Below are 25651 nucleotides of genomic sequence, written 5' to 3'. Positions count from 1 at the left end.
AATACTGGTAGAAACTGTTTCAAGAACTGTTTCCTGCTCTCAGTGTTCTCATAACTTTGTTTAAATAAGTGTCCAAGTCTGAATTACTGACTATTTTTCAGTGTCCTGGTGGAGAGCATTGATGGAGAATACAGATTCCAAACTACTTTTGGTTTTCTGGCCTGAGATCGGAATTGTACTGTGCACAAGTCATGGTGGTGAAATTGTTGGCAGTAGTTTATGTAAGGTATCACGTCACGCCTGGACAGGGCGTCAGCCATGGCATTCACTTTTCCTCAGCTGTGCCGTATGTCTGATGAAAATTGTTGGATGAATTCCAAATGCCGAATCTCTCTGGATGAGTGGAGCTTGACCTCGCAGTATGTGTAAGAGGCTGGTGGTCTGTATAAATGGAGAAAGGATGGCCTTCCAATACAAAGCAGAAATGTTTCACTGTGAGATAGATGGCCAAGTGTTCTCAACCAAACATGCTGTACTTTGATTGAGCCAATGACATCTTGGCTGAAAAAATGCCAGCATTTGGCAGGAATCGGCTCTAAAAATTCATCATGCCTAAAAATGTCGCAATTGGCCAAAAATGATGGGCGTAGGGAATTCTCAAATCTCTCCCACTTTTGATCAATCAGGCAAAATACCATGTTACGTAACTCCTAAAAGTCCTAAAAATATAAGATCAGCAGCATGTACTGGGATTGATCATGATGCTAAACTCATCAAGCCTCTGAAACAATGAGATAAGGTGGTGCTTGTGCTCCTCTTCATCCACACTTGTGACTAGAATATCATCGATGAAAGCAACACAAAATCGAGGCTGGTGAGTATGTGGTCCATAAACCACTGGAATGTCCGAGCTGCGTTCCATGGACCAAATGGCGTTCACAGAAACTCAAATGTGCTGAAAGGAGTAATCACTGCCATCTTCGCGACATCGAAACTGGATTCTGATAGTAAGCATGTACTAACTCTATTTTCGAAAATATATGTTTGCCACGGAGTTATGCTGAGATATCTTGTAAATTGGGAATGACAGGCATGGTAGAATTGTTCAGGGCACAATAATCACCACAAGGCCACCAATCACCAGGAGATATATTTTTTTTTGGAATCATATGCAATGGTGAAGCCCAGCAGCTGTCAGATCTATGGACTATGCCCAACTCTTGCATGTGGTCAAATTCCAATTCCACGATTTTAAGACTGTCCAGGGATAATCTACGAGTCCATGCTGCAACCGGAGGACCCAAGCCTGTATATGGTGGGTTGCTGCATGGTTAATGAAACGATGGGGTCACTAGGTGCAGAAAACCCTTGAGCAAGGCTTGGAAAGAGTAGGAGCTCGTCAGTTGGCTGATGATACTTGAGGGACAACAAATGCAGCTCATTTGCATACAAGAACTGCGGTCCACAACACAGTGATTTTTCAAACCCATGAACAAATAAAGAATACACTCACTCATCTCTTCTGTCACACCATGAAGTTGACTTTCTTTATTAAACCCATTGTAGAGCTCGTCGAAAGAACCAAAGACTTGTTGATCCAAGACAAGGCTTTTATTAGCAAAAGACCGGAGCTCTTCACAGGTGGCCGACCAGTCCAGAATGATCCGACCTGGCTAGGGACACAACCCTTTAAGGCCCAGACAATAGGTGTGGCTTAGCTCTCAGCCAATCGCTGTAAGCACAGTCTAGATACAGTAACTATATACACTATGTACATTGGTGATAGATCTGTACTATCACACCCCTAGACACAACAATGCATTCTTTTCCTTTCCAAACACCGGTCAGCCAAATCTTTTTTTTCCTTTCCAAACACCGGTCAGCCAAATCTTTTTTTCCTTTCCAAACACCGGTCAGCCAAATCTTTCTTACCTCAATGGATCACCGCCACATGAGTGATCCTGACGCTCCTCCTGCAATGCTCACAAATTAGCAATTAAGATTTTAACATACCTTGGTAAATCTCTCTATGTTTTTTATCATGTACCTGACCACAAACAAGAAATCAAAATATGTGAAAAAAGAAAACAAAGCAAGTGTGTGCAAGGATGAGCAATCTACTACTGATAAGCTTTTGCTGATGAAATGAGGTGAGGTGACAAATGCTGGTAGGAAAGGAGGCATGTGTTAAATGTTTAAAAATGTTGCGCCACTGCAAGTTTCAGATGGCCTCGAACCATCTTTGTTCTGAATAACAAAATCATTCTAATTTGCCTTTTATTAACCAAAAGAATTTCAGTTCTAGGTCTTGGCCAGTGCTGCAGACGATCATAACACTTCTGCATTCTCAAAATACTTTAATATAATTTTTTAAGACATCAAATTGTACAAGACATATTAAGTAAATTTTAACACCCACCATCAGTAAAGCCAACGAGAGTGTGACATGTCTGAATGTATATGGATTTAATTAATAAAGTAGATGCTTGATTGATAAAATGGATTCCAGAGCCAGACATAAAATATGTTAAATCTTCTCACTATTTCATGGAACAAAACTCAGCAAATTAATCATTGTGTTGCACTTAAATACAGTGTGTATAATAGGGTTCTGATGTTACTGGCTGGTAGCCTCCACTGCACAATAAGAAATTAAACTTTTCCGAGACTGAATTCCTACTGTTTGAGCGAATTGATTGCAAGCTAGATCTAGCAATTTTCAAGTCAACTTTCAGTATTTATTGTTCAATCTGACTATTAAGAATTATAATGCAGGCTTCTTATCAGCTAATCATTCCTACATGGTCAGTTCTATCTGCTCTGTTATGGGTTCAGAGGACCCCCAAACCCAGTAGCAACAGAAATTCACTAAGACAAATGGTTACTTAAACAAAAGTTACTTTTAATTTTCTTTGAACTGAAAAACAGGATCGAACTTTAACTTATTACTATTAACTTAACCCCCTTCTAATTCTAAGCACAAATGTATCTATTGTGTATAAATTCAGAAAAGTTTTTTGATTCACAGTCCAATCTCACTTTTCACTCCTTCAAGTTCACCGGTATCAGGCAATTCTTATATTGTGGACAGAATTTAACATTTATGAATTTTCACCAAGCTCTAGTGGTTAATTGGCTACTGCTCAGGAAGGTTCTTGTTGGTTTCAGAGAGATTTGTTGCTCGTTGGACACACACAAACTGATTCCCTCTGATCAGCCACTTCAGTGTCTTGCTGAAGAAACTTTCCCTATCAGGGTTTTCCAAATGATAACCTCATCTTCTGCAGGTCACCACAAAGTTCCACTCTAGCCAGCTATTTCCTCTTGTTTGGACCACAAGGGTTTTCAACAGGCTGAACTCAGAACTCACAAACCATCTTCAAAATCAGCTTTCAACAAGCTACCATCTTGCCATTACTGCATAAACCAGTTCTCTCTCTCTCTCTCTCTCTCTCTCTCTCTCTCTCTCTCTCTCACTCTCTCTCTCCTTGAAAAATTGCATGACCTTCTTAGAACAGCAAACTTCATCCAGACTGTGGCACTGAACCCAAACCTCTGCATCTATTCATCTGTTGCTTTCAAAACAATAATCCATTTAGACCTATTTTGAAATTCTTTAGCAAAGCAATCTCCTTGTTTCATTGTCTTTGCAAAGGCTCTCGGTGCCTGCATGACTCACTTTCAGCAAAGCTCTTGCATTTTAAATGAGATCTGTTTTGTGAAGTGTTTGTGGTTGTTCATGTCCGACACTACCCTCACAATCTCTCTCCTTCAAAAACATATCTATATACAATATAAAAATATGATATAATCCCATCACAGCTCTATAAATTATTTTACAAATATTAACCGTAGGAAATTGTCCAAACCTCTGGTGGCATTACACAACCATACCGGCACACATCTCCTCTGCAGTTCATTGAATATTTTTGCCAGAAAAAGTGGCTGAAGAATTTTGCAACACAATTCTCTCCCAAGACCCTTTTCCCTTCCAACATAAGAATTTCTAGAATCCTGTGCTATTAATGACTGTAAATGCAAAGTTACAATTGTTTTTATATCATAATTTAACTTGTGGGGATGTGAATGAGCTTAATAAAAGAATACAAGATGAATTGTTGTGGTAGAATTTCATTAAAGAAAAATGTTTATTAAAGAAAAATTGCTTCATTCAGAGTATGGTTAAACAGATCCTTATCAAATAGAATCCGAAGTAGGCCATTTAGCCGTTTCAGCCTTGACTGCCATTTAAGATGATTGGAATTAATTCTCTCACTCATGACTTATTTTTCCATTCTCTCCTCAATCACCATAATAACTCTTGTGTCGAGAAATTCATCTGTCTCCCTATTACATTTCTTCAGCAGATTTGTCTCCACAGTAGATAATTATGTTTATCAATCTCTGAAAGTTCTCTTCATCACAATTCTGAGTCTTAAGCTGTATCCTGAAACTGCAACTCAACCAGGGAAGCATCCTGTCCACAACCAGTCTACTTAGCCATATCAGAATGTTTCAATGAAATTCTCTCTAAGTTTTATAAACTCGTGAATTCAGGCCTAGTTGACCTAATGTATCCTCATTTGACAGTACCATCATCTCAAGACTCAGTCTGAGAAGCATTTATGGCACACCCTCAATGCAAATATATTCTTTCTTGAGTAAGAAGATTAAAAAAAAGTATACACACGTTTCATATGATCTCACCAAGGCTCTCTACAGTTTAATAATTAATTGATTTAGAGATACAATCTGTAATAGGCCCTTCCAGCCCACAGTCCCACACCACCCAAATACACAAATTAAACTACTAACCCTGTACGACTTTGGAATGTGGGAGGATACTGAAGCAACTGGAGGAAACACAGACATGGGGAGAATGAACAAACTCCTAATTGACAGTGCAGGTTTCGAACCCCGGTCATGTGTGGCGCTAACTGCTACACTAACTTTGACACCCGTTGTAGTAAGTTATTCTTGCTTCTAAACTCATAAACTTTTGCAATAAGGTCTTTTTCCATCTTAACTGTTTCCTTCAGCAACACATTAGATTTCAGGGAATGGTGTATAGTACAAGGATATTTGGGTGAGTTTGTACTATAACATTTCCCACCATAATGATAACTTGTTAATTATCCATATCATACAGCTTTTGCTTTGTAGTTTCCCATTCACTCAATTTGTTGAAATCTCCTTTTAATCTCCTTGTTTTCCCTTCACAACTCACAATCCCACCAAGTTTAATATTATCAGACAACTTCAAAATATCATATTCTGGTATTGCATCCAAATTTTATGAGTCCATTAAAAGGTCATAAAGAGTTGTTCATCCTACAGAAAGCAGATTTTCTGCAAAATAATAATGATGTAGGAAGATGTAGGGTTAGATAAACAGGATGTCAGAGTTTATAAAAGTAACCACATTGTTGACTCAAATGTAAGAATTCTATTGCAACTAATTTATAGGATGCTTGCTTAAATTTACTTGATTTAAAAGTCACAAGCATTTCACCAAAGATGTCCATAATTAAATAAATTACTCTTTCCATCTGTTTCTAATTTTGCAGTTTTCCATTAAAGAAGGATAGCAAGTTAATTTTGAAAACCCTGAGCCAATTGTTGTACATATATATTGATGATCTGTGAAGGAAACTGATACTTCATATGAACTTAATAATTGACTGATCGTTCACACTGTAAATCAAGGTATTAATTGTGTCAGCACATCCTCCTGATATTAACTCAGTTCTTAAATTGACTCTATGTTTATTATTTAATGTAAGTTACATAACAACTAAGGAAAAATACTTCATAACTAAAGTTTGAATCACATTTTGTAATTTTTTTGCAGAATTTCTTCCTTCACAGAATAAATTAGGACACTAACATCAAACAATTTAAACTCTTCAATTACTTCATCTTTTCCTTAAATTCTTAAGAATGTTTTTTTTTAAATTAGACAGACAGCAAAGTAGCAGGCCCATTCGGCCCATGAACCCATGCCGCCAAATTACACCCAATAAACCGACAACCCCGGTATGTTTTCAACAGTGGGAGGGAACCGGAGCACCTGGAGGAGACCCACGGAGACATGGGGAAAATGTGCAAACTCCTTACAGACAGTGCTGGTTTCAAACCCCAGTCGCTGGCACTGTAATAGCTTTGCTCTAACCGCTATGCTAAATGTGCCATCCTTGTTTTTTTAACAGTTCTGCATGCCAGAAGATCAGGGCCAAATGGGGTGAGAGAGGCAGAGTGAGAACATGTCAGCAAAGACTGGACATTTTGCTTGGCTTTTCACCCCAGGAATCACCAAACATGCTTGGTATTTCATGTTATTTTAGTCTATTGATTTTTATTCAGCATCTGGGCACTAATGGCAAGGCCAGTGTTTATTACATTATGATCAATTCATCTTTCAACTAATATTAATGGATTTGATTATATGTACCTTTGCAGTGTGGAAATTGTCTGCCAGCCCATGTTTAGATTTTAAAATTATTTGGCTACAAAGTGGGGCATCTTGAATACATGAGCAGCATGCATAAGTACTGTTTATTTAATGTATTTAGTTAAATGTTGAGATGATTGTGAAGAGATAGAATCACCACAGTCTTTCATTGTTCAGGTTTAAAAAGGTTTTTTTTACCCCTTTTTTTTCTATGCAGCAGTAATGGCTCCACCATGTATCTTGGTAGGCCTTTCCTAAAAGCTGTGAAGAGTTAATGACCAAAGTGGATGTGGAATCCAGACCAAGTTAGAAGAGCTCCACAGAACAGTATTAGTTAACTGTATATGTTTACTTGCTTTCATCTATGAAATGGACGGATAATTTCTAATCAAAATACACTGTTCCAGAGACATGAACAGTAGAGTTATGGTTTAGTTCACAGGTATAGAGAGGGGAGAATGGGAAGCGGGAGAATCTTGGAAGTTGAAAAGGAAAATAACGAGGGCATGGATGGAGGGTTTAGCAGCAGAAGGGTTAAAGCAACTGTGGTGAAAGGCATTTGTATAGATGTATGGACTGGCCAGACCAAACCGACCTGACCTTCCCTAACCCCTCCCCTGGCTCCTCCCCAGATATCCCAATAAAGGCTGGTGTGCCAGGATTTTCCCCCTCTTGCTCCTGTACCTGGAACCTGGCCAAGTAGTGTATTAGTAATGGTCAGGTTTTCGGTAATTAAAGCCGTTTAATCACTCAATCATGTTTTTTTTATTTTTTTTTTATTTTTCACACTATGAACCATACTAACCAAAATACACACAAACATTTCCCTCTTGAATATACACAATATCATTTTTCTCTCCTTTTTCCTCCTCCCTTCCCTCCCTCCTTCACCCCCCCTCCCCACCCACTCAACGTTCAACCTATATGATACATTAAACCCATTAAACAGTGTCATCACACAATGAAAATAAACAAGAAATTTGTGTCTTCTACTTTTACATTCTGGGACAGTTCATTTCGTCTTCTTCTGTCATTTTAGGCAGTGGAGGTCCGTGTTAGGACTTCTCTGTTGTGTTCCATGTACGGTTCCCAAATTTGTTCGAATACTGTGATGTTATTTCTTAAATTATATGTTATTTTTTTCCAATGGAATACATTTATTTATTTCTATGTACCATTGCTGTATTCTCAGGATATCTTCTAATTTCCAGGTTGACATAATACATTTTTTTGCTACAGCTAAGGCTATCATAATAAATCTTTTTTGTGCTCCATTTAAATCGAGTCCAAGTTCTTTACTTCTTATATTACTTAGAAGAAAGATCTCTGGATTTTTTGGTATGTTGCTTTTTGTGATTTTATTTAATACCTTATAACAAACATGTACATCAAACTGCAAGAGAAAGAGAACGAGGAAACAAGCTGTAAACCCAAACAAAAATGGGAACAAGATCTAAACATAAAGAAAAAGAATGAAACATGGGAAAAGCTATGCTCCGGAACTATGAGAAATACAATAAACACGAGGTTACGCATGATACAATATAATTGGTTACACAGGCTATACACCACGCCCCAAAAGTTAAATAAATGGGACCCAACAGTATTAGACGGATGTTTTCGTTGTAAGAAGGACTCGGGAACAACAGTACATGCAATTTGGGCATGTGAGAAAGTGGAAAAGTTTTGGGAAGATCTAAACCAGGTATTAAATAAAATCACTCGATCATGTTGACGTGATTATTGTGTGCACCACAGCAGCGGTTTGAAAATTGTGTTCTAAAGACAACATGGGGTAGGAGATTAATCCAGGGTCAAATTCAATCTAGAGACAGTAATAATTCACCTCACAAAAATTAAAAATAAGGTGGGATCATTGGAATAATGAAGGGCTTGTAGTGGGGGCTTAAGGTAAAGTTTAAGTAATTGCCACATTTAAAAGAGGAAAATATAACTAATCAAAAATCTAATGTTCAATAACTAGTCAGACAATGCAAAACTGGTCAAATTAGGTGGAACAGTGGCAGAGCTGATTGATTGTGATAAAGGGATCAACTCAGTAATAAGAAAGAGGTGACAGTGAACAAGCTTAGTGCTTGATGGATTCCAAAGGCAATAGTGCAGGAAGGGGTAAAGGATCATTGTGGGTGGTTTTGCTTGGTTGCATAGATAGGAGGAGAATCAAACAAACAAATTCCTGCTGAGCTGAACTGTGAACCAATGACAGAGAGAGAGGAAACCGGTCTATTGATCTTATAAAGGCCTGAGGAAGCAGAAGAAGAAGAAATAAATTTGTATTCTATACTCCCAGTAGAGTTGATTTCTAAACTTTAAATCTACACCTGATTGGATAAAACTCAAGCATAGAGCTGAGGTAAAACAGATGTAGACTTGATAAGGGCCAAATTATTTATGACGAATATCTTTAAAAGCTTCAAGAGAATGAAACCCATGATTACACACTTCTGATTGATTTCCTGCCACTCTGGCCATTTTTGTTATTTTTCTGTGGAATGAATATTGTCATAAAGTTGCTGTCTAAGTGTATATTTTGATGTTAATATTACAATCCAATTAATTTGAAGACCCTTCAGTAAACTTTCTTTCTCCCCTTAATTCTAGCATTCCAAGCCATAATATCTAAAATGACTTAAAAATCCTGTAAAATCTAATTAGCTTCTTACACTACAATAAATGTGGGAGACAGAAGGACATCCAATTTGTAGTTCGGGGAAACAGTATATTGACTCACAACTCATTGCCATATTCGACTGAAGTAACAGCTGAATTTAAAAATCAAAAAGTGTAATGATTTTTTTTTGTTAAAATAAATCCTAAAAAGCTTACTCTTTAAAAGTTTGTATGTACTAAAATACATTATTTTCCAGAAAAAAAATACAGTGTGTGCTTTCACCCTTAACGGAGATCTGTTTGCATCAAAATAGTTTTGAGTATTTTTTAAAAAAACATGCCGCAAGCTCTATATGTTTCTGCTTTCTTGTTTGGACAGCTGTATTTACCAATATCAATGACATGGTACCTAGATCATCAAGGTATACTTTGTTGCCTTGCATTGCTTAAACATAACAGGTAGGTGGTCTTTTTACATTAAGAATAAAGCCTTGCTTGTTTTCAGCAATCACCTGGTTGATATTTTCAGGATGTGTAACCATTGTGTTCTATTAGTCATGGCAACATTTCACAATTTCTTATCTCACCAGATTATGTAAATTGAAGCAAAACAATAGCAATGTAAATTATAGATGGGTTCTCAGACAAAGCAAGGTCAATGGTCAATGGTTCCAAGGAAGTTAGTCATTTTGCAATTTATCTTAGAATGGTTCTTATGAAAATTCAGCCCAGTTAACATGCTCATGATGAAAACAGAAGAGTTTCTGTTGCATTGCACTTTTATGTATCAAAATTTAGACATTATCCTCTTTGAATGCAATGAGGTGCTACCAATTTTTTTGAGGCTCCCAAACTAAGTGAGATCTCAATGACAAGTATATTTAATCAAGCAAGTTTGATGGCTCAATGACAAACTAAGAAATAAGGTCTACTTCCTTGTGCGTCCACAACCTGCTGCAAATGGGCTTCCCAAAAATATGGATATCTTGCTGTGAAGTATTATGTAACTAAGGATCTAAAGGGAAAAATTATTATTTTTTTTTAAAAAAACAGTGGAACCCATCTTTCACTGTGATCCATGCGGAGTATCTGACGGATCTTGTCATAAATGGGCAATTCCAGAGCAGAAGTTGTAGTGCGTACTTGTGAGCCAACCTGATAGACTCCTCTGCTTGCTCTTTTTGATTCCTCACTGAGTTAAAAAAGGACCATGCAGGCTTCTGCATGTTTCTTAGCAGTCACCTGCAGAATACCTGCTGTGAGTATTGTGGACCAGTTAAATAACATGGTTAAATCAGGTGCTAGAAGAAAGGTAATAAAACAACTTAAGCAGACATTGTCAGATGGTCACCTTTCTCTATTTCATTAGTTGGTCGTATTAACTCTATTAAAATGATTTTAAATTAGTGTGGCACTTATACTATTTTACCCAAATTTTACACCATTTTTATGCAATTCCAGTCTTCATCCCCAAGTCATTTTTTGATTCACTTGACTCTATTATATCTTCTTATATTTGGCAAAAGAAACAACCTCAGCTGAATAAGCTTCATTTGCAGAGATCTAAAAGGAATGGAGGTTTGGCATTGTTGAATATTAGATACTATTACTGGGCAATCAATATATGTTTTATCCTGTTTTGGATACAATAATTTAATAGATTGGACCGCCCAGTTTGGGTCTCTTTGGAATTGAGATCAGCTGAGAAGTTTTCTGTTTTATCCTTTTTAGGAGTAGCACTTCCTTTTATCTTTAACTAAGAATGATATACAGCCCTGTAGTGAAACATTCTGCGTTTCTGGTTTCAATTCAAGAATTCTTTTGGATTTAAAAAGTTTTCCTTACCAAGTTTTACATCACCTAATGATATATTTCCTCCTTCTTTATATGATTCAACATTTTTCAGTTGGTGTGATAATGGTATTCAGTGTTTCCAGGACTTGTTTGTTGACAGTTGTCTCATGTCTTTTGAACAGTTATCAGCAAAGTTTAATTTACCAAATTCACATTTTTTTTAGATTCTTGCAGATCTAACATGCTGGATGTAATTTTCAAATTACAACCCTCTCAGTAGATTTTAAAAACCTTTATATATGATATGCTTTCAAAATCGCATCAGGTTTTCCTGAATAAGATTAAAAGAGCATGGGAGCATGATCTACAGTTTTCTATCTCAGACAAAAATTGGGATTTGATTCTTAAATCTTCACTATGTTCTCGACATTCTCTTTTATGTCTAAAGACAAATTATCCCATATATTTCCTGATCTGAATCTCTGATGTGATAGGTATAATGATGGGGATGCTACCTTGATACATATGATTTGGTTTTGTCAAGCTCTTGAACCTTACAGGAGAGAGATTTTTCTTGTTTTGTCAATAATATTATGTTTTAATCTTGAACCTAATCATTTAACAGTTTTATTTGGAGTGTCTGATGATATTAACTAGCTATTTTCTTTACCCGATCGTCAAATCATACTATTTTCAACTGTTATGGCATGAAGAGCCATCCTACTTAGATGAAAAGATCCTGCTCCATCCACTAGTACTCAGTGGTTATGTCATGTCATGTCTTGCCTTAATTTAGAAAAAAATCAGGTGTTTCACGTTGTATACTAACACCAACTTTCATAAAATTTGGAGTCCTTTTATGGACTAATTTTGTGCTCTTTAAATCTGTTTGTCTTGATCATTGAATTAATTATTTTTGTACATGTTTTTCCTTCAGTTAGTAATGTTTTATAGATTCAGCAGAATTATACTAGCTTTAATTTTATGTCAAACATCCAAGGTTTTCTTCAGTAGTGGATTAAAGTTTTTTTCTTTGTTTTTATTTTTTGTCATTCTGATAATATTGTATGGGAAGGGATACATTACTATTGTTTTGGAATATTTTATTTAAGCATATATCAATATTGTTTTATTTTTGGAATCTACTTATATTCTTCATTTTGGTAACCTTGCGTTCTCTATGCAATGTGTGCTTATTCTATAAAACTCAGTAAAAAGATTGAAAGCGAGAAAGGTGATTAAATATTTTCTTTGATTTAATTGAGTTTGATTTTTTTTAATGTGTCAATGCACTGGTGTGGGCAGGATGTCTGTACATGTTTACACCCACATGAGGGAGAGTGGCAGTGGCAGAGTGAGAGAGTGAAAGGGTGAGACAGTGAGAAAGTGAAGGGGTGAGAGAATGGCAGAATGAGAGAACAAGAGGGGGAAGAGGGTGAGAGAGTGAGAGGGTGAGAGAGTGAGTGTGAGAGAGTGGCAGAATGAGAGAACAAGAGGGGGAGAGGGTGAGAGAGTGAGTGTGAGAGTGAGAGAGTGAGTGAATGAGTGTGTGCGAGTGTGTCAATTTAGCTTGGGGTTTTGCAAGAGGTGAAGATGAACAAAATATATTTTAACCTATTAAAAGAGAGGCTATAATGATTTGAAATATTACTGATACTTGAAATATTTGTTTTAGTTTTTTTACACTAATTTTAAAAGAACACTATTCTGTAGCTATTTAATTTCCATGTCTAATTTCTTAACTTGTCCCAATGTGATTTTGATTATTGAATGCCTCAGTATAATCAAGAAATTAAATAAACATTTTAAGATTCAAAATTATTTTATTGTCAGGTGATAGTGCAGAACATGTAATATTAAACAAAATTGCCTTCTGCTTGCCATAAGGGCAGACAAAGAGTTGCCTTTAGTGTTGCCTGCCATCCCTTAGAGTAAGAGAGAAAAAGAAGTAATACTGAATCCCTTCAGAGTCACTGAGCTTCTTGTGGATTTGTCTCCAGAGCTCCCGCAGTCTTTGCAGCCACACAGGCATAAATGTTATTTAATACAACCTGTCAATTCAGTCTGTGGATTAGTATTCAATTCTTTATGATTCCATGTTTTGTACTTTTTATATTATCAGAATTCACCAGGGACATTGCCTAAAATGTCAAAAATGTTGATAAAACTGTTTTGATAAGATAAAAATACAATTGAAGTGAAATACCACAAGCAAATCTGTCCACCTGAACAGATAGGATTCATTGCTTTGCGATAAAAAGTTAGATAAAGGATCCTTACCCACAAAAATTCTTTGATATACTTGAGCAGACTGATGATTATCAGAGACTTCAGAAATAGATGCAGACCATGTGCACTAACCTTATAAAATGCTCCGTTGGTCTCGTTCCTGTGAATTCTTTCTGATACTGGCCAGATTGGAAATATATGTAACAAAATAAAATTTTCCTAAACCTGTTATTCTGCAAACTGTATCAAGTTGACTATCTTTAGAGACCTTGATGTACTGCAGCAAGTGGTTTGTCATCATCTGATGTTCACTGCCTCAAGGAATTTTATGTAAAACTGCAGAGCACAAAAAACAAATCATGCCATGTGCAATATGTAGAGAGATTTGTAGGGCTTGTTGTGGGATGTCACTGCATGAAATCACTTGTTATACCCACAATGACTCTGGTACATTTATTTATCTCTTGAGGCTGTTAACTAATTACAGGTTTGTATTTAATAAAAATCAGCAACTTAATGTTCTCTTTGAAATACAAAGGTAAATCTATTATAATCTACGTTACTTATAACACTGAGTGGTTGCATTTGTCATCCATCATCATTATTCCAGTAAGCATCTAGTTATGGGAAATCAGTTAAAGAAAACAATGTTCAATCTTAACCAATTTTTTATACAATGGCCATGTGTTTATAACAATGCACAAAAGAAAGGTTTAAGTATACAATTTCCCCCATGAGAATGTAAAGGAGAAGTAGGCCATTGGGTCTATTGAACCCGCTCCACCATTCAACAAGATCATTGCAATTTCACTGAGGACTCGGTTCGACTTTACCTTTCCCCATAACCTTTAATTCCCCTACTATGGAAAAATCTTTATATCTGATGATGCAACCTGTAATTTTGATTCTAACTGGCAACACAAGAGATCACTAATTTAAAAAAAACATTTTTAGACATACGGCACCTTAACAGCCCATTTTGGCCCACAAGTCTGTGACACCCAATTTACACCCACTTAAACTGAACCCCCAGTACATTTTGAATGGTGGGAGGGAACTAGAGCCCCCAGGGAAAACCCATGCAGACACGAGGAGAATGTACCAACGTCTATTAGATAGCGCAGGATTTGAACCCTGTTCCCAATCACTGGCGCTGTAATGGCATTGCACTAACTGTTACGCCAACCACGCTGTCCCAGTGCATGACATGAGAACAGATATCATGCTAATTGAGTAGGGATGCACTTGCTTGGGAGGAATGAGAATAAAATGTTGAGTCCTATGCATGGTTACCAAGACTGAGGACAATTGGAAGATTGAATGGGAAATGTGAACCATTGGGATGATCGCATACAAATGTATGAATGAGAAACATTCAACTAAGAATTTTAGATGACTTCTGAACTATAGAGTTCAGCACTAATCTGTGTGGTGCATCACTTACTGCATGTATTCTCATTTCCAACATCAAAAATATCTGATTTAAAGGTGAGTAAAATTCAGTGGAATGTTAAGTGGCATCCTTACCTGGAGTTGCCTGATTCTTCCTCTTGTGAAATGCAAAAGAAACTTCAGGTGTTGGAAATCTGAAACAAAAAGCAGAAAATGCTAGAAACCTTCAACAGACCAGGCAATATCTGTGTAAAAGGAAATGCACTTAAAATTTCAGGTCAAAGACCATGGATTAGAACTCTGCCCTTTTAAAAGTTTAGTTTAAATTTATTTGTCACAACATACTAAGTGAGAAGGCTTCTTCTGCAAGGAGACAGAGGTTATTTCTAACATTCATACAGCCTGTAAAGAAGCACATATGGTCTGCACTTTCACATTCTGAAACCTTCTCCTCAATGGCATATAAGAGAAGAGAGGATGTCCAGGGTGTGATAAGTCCTTCAGTATCTTGGCTGCCTTTCCTAGGCAGTGGGAGATGCTGACAATCATGGGAATGTGTTGTCTTAGGTCAGGTCATAGGAGATAGTTATTATGAAGGACATGAAACTGTATACTTTTTTCTATTTCAGTGCGATTCTTATGGACAGGAATATAGACTTTGTCTTCTTTTCCAACGTCATTGATTATCTCATTCATATTATGGACATTGTGAGAGAGATTGTTAGCCTGGCACCATGCCACTAGACTTTCAATCCTTTCCTGTCTTCCAATTCATAATTATTTGATATCTGGTCAACTACTGTGGAATGTTTGGCAAATTTAAAGATGGTATTGGAATGGTTTTAGTTGTGCAGTCATGGGTGTAGAGGAAGAATAGTAGGTGCATTTGTTTACAATTACCCAAATAGCTAAATATGAAGATGACCAGTCTGAAGCTCTCTAATCATTCACGTAGATAACTGCACATGAAAATAAATGACAAACTGACCAATTCTGAAGGAAATTAGAAAGTTTTTTTTTCTTGTAGGTTTAATGTCAACTATATATTGATCATCTATAATAAATTTACAGACATAATACTTTTGCCAATGTAAATGATAAAAGTAACTAAATTAACATTTAAATTAATTTAATTATTACATTCAATCAGAAACAAACAATTGTAAAATGAAGGGTCTCATTGGGTGAGTAAGATTTGAAAATGTAAATTTCCAATAGTCAGAGATCAGGAGAGATAGATATCAGGTAACCAATTCTAATGTTGCCACAATTATACTATGCTTTCATAACCACCCCAAATACACATGCCTCAGATTTCATTACTTGTATAACCTTGGAATGGAACAGGAAAGATGTTTGTGTATCCAATAATTTCCCTGAAATTGCAGTTATTTACTCCTGTAATGATGTTAGTTTTAAATATGTTAGCATAGCTTTCTCTATGTAGGAACCATAGTACCACAGAATGCTATAGCAAAGAAGCTGGCCCTTTCACCCATCAAATCCATTGTATACTGTTATTTTGCCTAGTCCCATCAATCTCCTCCCAGACAGTACCCCTCCATACCCTTCCCATCCATGCAATTATTGACTTTTTAGATAACAAAATCAAACCCATATTCACCTCTTCCACTGGCAGCACTTGCCACACTCTTACCACCTTCTGAATGAAGATGTTCCCCTAATGGGCGTGATTGGCCCAAGAACATGACCTCTATCACTAAGATGAACGTGGCAGTAAAACAACAATGTCTGCAGTTCTTCTCCAAGTCAAACATCAAACAGACATTGAAATATATTGCTGCTCTTTCACTATTATTGGGTCTAAATTCAGAAACTCCCAATTCCATTGGACTATGGGAGTAAGTTGTGCAACAGCTTAAAGAGGTGGCCTGCCACTAATTTATCAAGATCAATTATGGTTTTGCTAGCAATAACCATGTTGCCCCCAAAAAAGAAAATAAATGATGAATTAGAAGAAATACACTCCAGTATCACAGGCTTATTTTATCAACATATGGAAAAATTCAAGGCAACTATGAAAAAAAAACTGGATAAGGTTCACCAGTCTTCACTTAATATGGATGGCTCAGTTATCGTAGGGGTTAGCGCAATGCTATTACAGTGCAAGTGAATGGGATTCGAATCCGGAGCTGTCTGTACATTCTCCATGTCTGCATGAATTTCCTCTGGACACTCCAGTTTCCTTCCACCGTTTAAAATGTACAACCCTGTACATTAATTGGTGTAATTGAGCAGAATGGGCTCATATGCCGAAAGGGACCTGACTGTGCTGCATGTCTAAAACAAATGCAGCACTGTACACAAATGGAAAATGTAAGCTTATCTTAATTTGTACCAGGATCTCAACTACATTAATAAATAGGAGTCTCATTTTCAATGCATTCCATGGCCTGAGCAGGGCTGCAAGGAAGATCAAAGGGAATGTGGTCATAAAAAAGAAAAGATAAATTATCTTTGAGCTAAACAGCACATACCTCATAACCACAACATAGAAATGAAAGGGATGAAAATCGTGAGTAAATAAGATGAAAATCTTGCTTTCCAAATCTAGAAGATATAAAAGATGAGATTTGGAGTGGTAAATAATGTGAAGACTAGCAATTTGGCTGCATGAAATTATGTTTTAAAAAAAAGATCATCATGGAGGAAGTTTTTTAGGCAGGAAGCACACGATACTGCAAATTTTACCAGTCTTAATGGTGACAGATTATTATCTTAAAAGGAGTTGGATTTAATTGAGCAATAAAGCCAAACTTGTCTCAAGGAAACAATTTGATGAACAGATTTCTTCATGAATGTGTATATTTTTTTCTCAATTTGGACTCATTGCAAGTTCACATGTACTGAAATACAATTTCACAATTTTTTGGTCCATCAAAATGTGGCTTCATTTAGCACCTCAAGAAATATTGAGCTTGCTCAAAAACAGATCTAAAACTGCAGAGATGTTTATACCATAAGTAGTTTTAAAATGAGACCTGTGCATTTCCCAACAAGACAACATTGCTAAAACTTTACTGTTCAGCAATCAGGGAAGGGGACATATCTTAAAGGCACTGTCCCTGTGGCTCCATGGTCCCATAGAGGTGACAGAGCTACTAAGGGCGAGTGAGAGAGCCCATCAACTCTGAGAGTATAGAGATCAATGAGTATAGAGCAGGAGGGAAATCTGGGCACCAGGAAGGCAAGGAGATCCAACTGGGTAACAGTAGAAGAGCCCAGCAGGATATAACATTATCTCCTCCAGGAATGTGAATCCCCACTGAAATGGACAATGTCAGCAGAACTTTTATGAGCTCAAAAGGAAGTATCAAGGTGAGCAGCATGCCTTTGAAAAGACTGCTCTCCGATACCATCATCCTCACAAAATATTGGTACTGATCTACAAGCCCACAAATACAACAAAAGGTCTCCACCTTTGCCCCAGCATTGAATAACAACACAAGGCTCGTCACCAATTACACCACCTATCAGACATATAATGTGGAATGCTGCCCATTTTCAGAACTGAATGCAACTCCAACAATACCCTTGGTACCAATGAGGACAAAGCAGCCCAATAGAATGAAATCTCAACATCCCCCTGCACCCCCCACTTAAGCTTTATTCTCCCCTTCACAGCACCAGTGACCTAGGTTTAGTTTTAACCTCTTGTGGTGTCTGTATAGAGTTTGTGCATTTTCCCTGTGAGTTTCTCCCATGTATTCTGGTTTCCTCTTGCACCCCTTAGAAAGGATAAACTGGCCATTATAAATTGCCTCTGCTATGTAAATAAGTGGTAAAATCCCAAGAGAGTTAATGAAAATGAGAGAGGAGTTGGTGAAAAATAGCAGGTAATGGAATTGCTCTCTGAGCCAACATAGCCGTAAAGAAAGAAACAGTTGCCTTATGATGTAAGGAAGTATGGATCTGGAGTTAGTCCCCTTGTCTACTTTGACAGCACATCCTGCATCTGCAATCTTTACCACCACAATTGACAAAGACAGTAATATTTGAGGGCACCTCCTCCAGAAGGTTCTGCTTCAAGTTGTAAACTATCCTTACTGGAAATATAATGCTGATCCTTCCATAAGACCATGAGAATTGGGAGCAGAAATAGACTATTCAGTCCATCGAGTCCACCACCAATGATCCATTTTCCCACACTGCCCCACTGCCCAGCCTTCTCTCCATAACCTTTGATGCCCTGTCTAATCAAAAATCTATCAATCTCTGCCTTAAATACACACAATGACTTGCCCTCCACAACTGCCAGTGGCAACAAATTCCAAAGATTCACCACCCTCTGGCAAAATAAATTCTGCTGCATTTCTGTTCTAAGTGGACATCCTTCAAACCTAAAGTTGTGCCCTATATCGACTCTGTCCTTCCTTCAACATTCAAAATGTTTCAATGAGATACCCCTCATTCTCCTAAATTCCAAACAAGTACAGACCAAGAGCCTTCAAACATTCCTGGAATCATCCTTGTCAACCTCTTCAACTCTCTCTAACATCAACACATCCTTTCTTAAATGAGGAACCTAAGACTGCTTACAATACTCCAATTGAGATCTCACCAGTGCCTATAAAATATTAACATTACAAACCTGCTCTTTATTCTATTCCTGTTGATATGAATGCCAGTATTGCATTTGCCTTCTTCACCACTGACTCAACCTGCAAGTTTATCTTCAGGGCATCCTGCACAGGGACTCCCAGATCCCTTTGCATCTGGATCTTTTCAATTTTTTTCCCCACAAAAAATATCCTGTACACTTTCCGATATTGTATTTAATTTGCCACTTCTCTGCCTATTCTCCTACTTTCCTTCTGCAGCCTCCATCTTTCCTCAACACTACCTGCTCCTCCACCTACCTTCGTATCATCTCCAATCTTGTCCATAATGCCATTCATTCGATAAGCCAAATTATTAATATACAACATGAAAAGAAGTGGCCTCAACACTGACCCCTGTTGAACACCACTAGCCAAACAGAATATGATCCCTGTATTCCAACTCTGTTTTCTGCCAATCAGCCAATGCTCTACCCACGTTAGTATGTTTCCTGTTATACTGTGGAATCTTATTTTGTTAAGTAGCCTCATGTGCAGCATGTCAAAAGCTTTATAAAAATCCAAATAAACAACATCCACTGCATCTTCTTTATCTAACCTGCTTGTCACTTCTTCAGAGGATTCCAATAGATTTGTCAAGCAAGAATTTCCCATTAGCCTATCTTGTCATGTGCCTCCAAGTATTCTGTAACTTAATCCTTGACAATCGGCTCCAACATCTTCCCTACCACTGACGTCAGGCTAATTTCCTTTTTTGCTGTCTCCCTACCTCTTGAATTGTGGTGTGACATTTGTGATTTTCCAGTCCTCCAGAACTATACCAGAATGTACTGATTCCTGAAAGATCATTACCAATGCCTCCAAAATCTCTACCACTTCTTCCAGAACCAAACGATGCAATCCATCTGGTTCAGGAGACTTATCCGTTCTTAGACCATTCAGCTTTCTGAGCACCTTCTTCCTTAAAGTAGAAACTACACTCACTTCCCTTTCCTGATATGTTTCAACATCTTGTACCCTGTTCATGTCTTCCATAGTAAAGTCTAAATCAAAATACTCTGCCATCTTCTTGTTTACAATTATTATTTCTCTACCATCATCTTCTTGTATTCACATATCTACTCTCACCTCTTTTTTACATTGTATTGTTACAGAGTCCAGAGGATCCCAAAACCAGCAGCAATAGATATGCACCACCACACAGGGTTACTTAAACAAAAGTAGTTTTTAATTATAATTGAACAAGAAAAAAAAATTAAACTTTAACTTATTACTTAACCTATCTAACCTACTTAATCCCCCCTCTAATACTAAGCACAGGTGAGTGTAATGTATATTTAAGATTAGAAAAGGTCTTTGGATCACAGTCCTATTTCACTGGTTGCAGGCAATTCTTGTACTGTGCACAAAAGTTAGCATTAACAAAGTTCACCAGTCTTTGGTGCTTAACAGACAAATGGTTACCACTCTTGCTGGTTCTTGCTGATTTTCAGAGACAGATTCCTTTTCCAGGACATCCACAACTGATTCCTTCTCAATCAGTCGTGCTGATGAAACTTTCCCCCTTCAGGGTTCTCCAGATGATCCTCTTTTTTTCAGGTCACCTTTCACACCGCCAATCTTCTCCTTTGACCAGGCAGCCTTCCAAAGTTTGCCAGCTTGTCCCACTAGAACTGATTTCTGTGATTTTACTCTCTGAGAGTAAAGCTGTTCTGTCCCTTGCCTGCAAAGATCACAGGCTCTCCTGAACCAATGCCTCCAAAATCTCTACCACTTCTTCCAGAACCAAACGATGCAATCCATCTGGTTCAGGAGACTTATCCGTTGCTACTTTGCTGCTTTCTGCAAAAAGCACTCTGGAAAAGTCCTGCAAAAATTCTGTGTTTTAAAATGTGTGTGTGCAAGCTGCTCTAACAATTCCTCCCAAACCACCTCAAAATACTTTGTCACAGTAGAGACTTGAAGAATGTTTTTGTATCCTCTTTGATAAAATCTGCTAACCTATTTTCATACTTTATCTTTTCCCTCGTGAATTTTTAAGTTACCCTACACAAGTTTTTATAAACTTCCCAATCCTCTATTTTTACACTAATTTTTGCTTCCTTGTATGTCCTCTCTTTCATTTTTTACATTGGCTTTGACTTCCTTTGTCAGCCACATTTGTGGCATGTTTCCATTTGAATATTTCCTCTTTTTTGGTATGCATTTATCTTGCACCTTCCCCATTTCTGTCAGAGACGCCAGCCTTTACTGCTCTGCCATCTTCCCTTACTAATCCTCCCTTCCTATCTATTTTGGCCAGTTCCCCTCTCATGACACCGTAATTCCCTGTACTCCACTGAAATTCCAACACATGTTGACTTTAGTTTCTCCTCTTAAATCTTAATTTGAACTCAATCATATTGTGATCTTGTGATCACTCCTCCACCCCCCCCCCCACCAATAGTTCCTTTACTCCAAGCTCACTTCTAGTGCATTACACAAAACCTAATCCATTTCTTATGATCCCCTCGTGCTCTAAAAAGCCATCTCTTGAGATCCAGTCCCAATCTGATTTTCCCAATTGACTTGCATATTAAAATCTCCCATGACTGCAATAACATTGCGCTTCTGACACGCCTTTCCTATTTGGTGTTGTAATTTGTTGTCAAAATCCTGGCTACTGTTTCAAGGTCTGTATATACAGACCAATGCCAACAGGGTCTCTACCTTTGCCATTTCTTAACTCTACCCACAATGATTTTATTTCTTCCCATCTGCTTTCTAATAAAATTTTTTCATACCAGTAGACCCATACCACCCTTCTTACCTGCTTATCCTTTTGATACACTGTGCATATTTGGTCGTTAAGATCCCAATAACATTTATCCTTTAGCCATGACTCAGGGAAAGCCACAGGATCATACATGTCAGTGTATAGCTATACTACAAGCTCATCCACTTTATTTCTTATGCTATGTGCATTTAAATGCAAGACCTTTAGCTCTTTATTTGTTACTTTTGACTCTGTGTCCCTGTGACATTGCAACCCATCCCAATGACTGCATGGACCTCTGTCCAGGCCTTTCAACATTCAAAATGCTTCTAAGAGGACCCCTGGCATTCTTCTGAACTCCAAGAAGTACAGTGAAGACCTGTCAAATGTTCTTCATATGCTAATCCCTTAATTCCAGGAATCATTAGTGTAAATCTTCTCTGAAATCTTTCTTAGATCAGGAGCCCAAAACTGTACCCATACTCCAAGTGAGGCCTCAGGCCTCAGTATTATAAAGCATCAACATCTCATCCCTGCTTCTATATTCTATTTCTCTAGATATGAATGCCAACATTGCATACACCTTCTTCACCTCCTTCTCAACCTTTAGGTTATCTTACACAAGAAATTCAAAGTCTCTTTGCATCTCTGAATTTTTAATTTTATCCACCTCCAAATAATAGTCTGCCCTTTTATTATTTCTACCAAAGTACATGACTGTACACTTTCCAACAGTGTATTTCATTTTCTACATCTTTGCCCATTGTCCTGATCTAAGAATCTGCAGGCTCTCCATTTCTTCATCACAACCTGCCCCATCACCTATCGATGTATTATTTGAAAACTTAGCCACAAAGCCATTTATTTGACAATTTGCACCATTAGAAGTCTAATAACCTGAACATGCATGAGATTGTCTAATCTAAGAAGTTAAGCAGGCACAGCCTGGTCAGTACTTTGAGCAGAGACTGCCTAGGAACATCAAGTGCTGTAGGTTTCTGTGAGGGGGGCTGGACAAAGAGGCAACTCTCTGCCTGCCTTATGTTATGTATGTTTCATTCTATATGTAGTATTATATGACAATAATGGAACCTTTACATTTTACCTTTACCATATAACATAAAAAGAAGTGGCCCCAACACAACACCATTAGCCATCCAGGATAGGATCACATTATTCCCATTCTCTGTCTCTTGCTGATCAGCTAATGATTTACCCAAGCTTTTATCTTTCCATTAATTCTATGGGCTCTCATCTAAGCAGCCTCGTGTGCGGCACCATGTCAAAGGCCTTTTGAAAATCCAAATATACAGCATCCACTGCATCTCATTTATCTCGCCTGCTTATAATTTCCTCAAAAAAATTTCAGTAGGTTTGTCATGCCAAATTTTCCCTGAAGGAAACCCGGCTGACTTTGGCCTATGTTGTCATGTCATGCCAGGTACTCCATGACCTCATCTTTCAGAATGGATTCCAGCAACTGGACTGGTGAGCATGATACCGTCATCACTCATATATGCTGGGTGCTTGGGTGGTAGAGCACTAACAAGATGTGTCGAACACCGTCATTCCATTGGAATACCTTAAAAGCCTCCAATCCAAACTGTGGACCATTATCAGAAACCAGTTCAATCAGTAATCCATACAATGCAAATTACTTTGTAGTTTTTCAATGGTCTGGTCTACTGTTGTTTTCCACACATGTATGTACTACCACTGGCCATTTGGAGTGTGCAGCAACCACAATCTTCACGATGGATGTCCAATCCATTTATACGTCTATCCCCCACACAGAAGGTCTGAAAGCAGTTCACTTCTTCCTGGACCAAAGACCCGACCAGTCACCCTCTACCACCACCCTCCTCTGCCTGGCAGAACTTGTCCTCACTATAAATAACTTCTCCTTTAACTCATCTCACTTCCTCAAAATTAAAGGAGTGGCATGGGTACATGCATGGGTCCCAGCAACACTTTCCTGTTTGTGGGCTCTGTGGAGCAATCCATGTTGCAAGCCTTCACACTCGCTTGTCAGCTTTATTCACTTTGCGGCCAACTTTCACCCTGATCTCAAACTTATCTGGTTCATCTCCAATAACATTCTCCCCAATGAGGATCTCTCTATTTCCACCTCAGGAGACAAGCTTTCCACCAACATATACTACAAACCCTCTAACTCCCACAACTACCCAGACTACATGTCCTCACACCCTGTCCCCTGCAAAGATTCCATCCCCTTCTCTCAATTCTCTATCTCCGCCACATCTGTTCCCAAGATAAGGTCTTCCAGTTTAGATCTTCCAAAAACGTGGTTTCCCCTCCCCTCAACTCAGCCCTCACCTGCATTTCCTCCATTTCCACTCATCTGCCCTGGCTCCCTCGCCCCCAGATGCAACAAACATAGAATCTTCCTCATCCTCACCTACCACCCCAACAGCCTCTGGATCTAACACATTATCCACTGGAATTTCCAGCACTTACTGCATGATCCCACCACCTGACATATTTTCCATCTCCTCCTCCCTCGGCTTTCTACAGGGACCACTCCCCCTGTGATTCCCTCGTGCACTCATCCCTCCATGCCCATCGCATCTCCAGCATCTTCCCCTGTGCCTACAGAAGGTGCAACATTTGCTCCAACACCTCCTTCCCTTCCCTCAGCATGGTCCGGAGCCCTAAATAGTCCTTTCAAGTGAAGCAAGGCTTCATGTATATCCACAGGACTGATTTACTGCATCTGATCCTCCCTTTGTAGCCTTCTCTATATCGAAGAGACTGGTCGCAAATAGGGAGATCACTTTGCTGAGCACTTCCTCTCTATCCGCAACAACAGAGACCTCCCGAGAGCCAACCACTTTAATTCTGGGTCACACTCCTGTGCTCACATGTCTGCCCATGGTCTTATGTATTATCCTATCATGGCCACACTCAGATTGGAGAAACAACACCTTATTTTCCATCTGAGCACTTTCCAGCCAGCTGGCATTCACATTGACTTTTCTGCTTTCTACTAAACCTGTTCATCTTTTCTTTCCCCTCCTCCTTTCATGTCTTTCCAGTTCTCCCTCCCTTTCCCCTTACCCACCCAGCCATCCCACCTCCCCTCATTGCTGCTGTCCCCTCCTTCCCTTCTCCACATATCATCTCCTGCTTTTGCCACTCCTTCCTCCCCTCCCCCCCCCACTCTTTTGTTTGGATGCCTGTTGTCGGCATTTTCTCATATCTTGATAAAGTGCTCAAGCCTGAAACATCAGTTATGTATCTTTGCTTTGACCTGCTGAGCTTCTCCAGCATTTTGTGTTTTTACTTTTATTTGTTCCTGCTAATGAATCGTGGTTCGATTGGTCTGCTAAGGTGCTGAGCCTTAGCTCCTGACCTGTCTGAAACTCTCAGTCCTTGTGATTTGATTTGGCCCACTACTGCCTATGGGAAGTTGACAGGAATTTGATGAAAATAAAGTGGGATTTTTCTGGGATTAATGCAAATTGGTGTTTGATGATTACGCAAACATGACAAGCAGAAAGCATGTAACCATCCTTTATAATCCCATGAATCTTTGTATGAATCTATAGAAAAATAGTTGGCGTGGAATAACAGTATACTTAATGAGCAGCACGGTTAGTGTAGCGGTTAACATAATGCTACTACAGCGCCAGTGATCGGGACTTGGGTTCAAATCCCATGCTGCCTGTAAGGAATTTGTACATTCTCCTGTGTCTGCATGAGCTTTCCACGGGGGTTCTGGTTTCCTCCCACCGTTCAAATCATATAGTGGGTGCAGGTTTGTGGGGTGAAATGGTTGTATGTTTAAATTTAAATTTATATTTAAAATTTTGAAATTTCCAGCCTATCCAGAAAAAGTAAAACCTTTATAAAGTAAAG

The 25651-nt window shown here is 38.3% G+C and overlaps 1 long non-coding RNA gene across 1 annotated transcript in view; it reads right to left on the bottom strand.

Moving 5' to 3' along the window:
- LOC138752630 (uncharacterized) overlaps positions 1 to 25651 on the bottom strand; it is a 131042-nt gene that overhangs the window by 92186 nt on the left and 13205 nt on the right. Inside the window, exon 3 of the long non-coding RNA XR_011350788.1 lies at positions 14573 to 14631. This is a non-coding gene — a long non-coding RNA (uncharacterized lncRNA). The remainder of the gene's footprint in view (positions 1 to 14572; positions 14632 to 25651) is intronic.

This window comes from Narcine bancroftii, chromosome 1 (assembly GCF_036971445.1).
Source record: "Narcine bancroftii isolate sNarBan1 chromosome 1, sNarBan1.hap1, whole genome shotgun sequence".
NCBI lineage: Eukaryota > Metazoa > Chordata > Chondrichthyes > Torpediniformes > Narcinidae > Narcine > Narcine bancroftii.
Note: the sequence above shows the minus strand (reverse complement) of the source record. Positions and strands in the feature narration are given on the sequence as shown.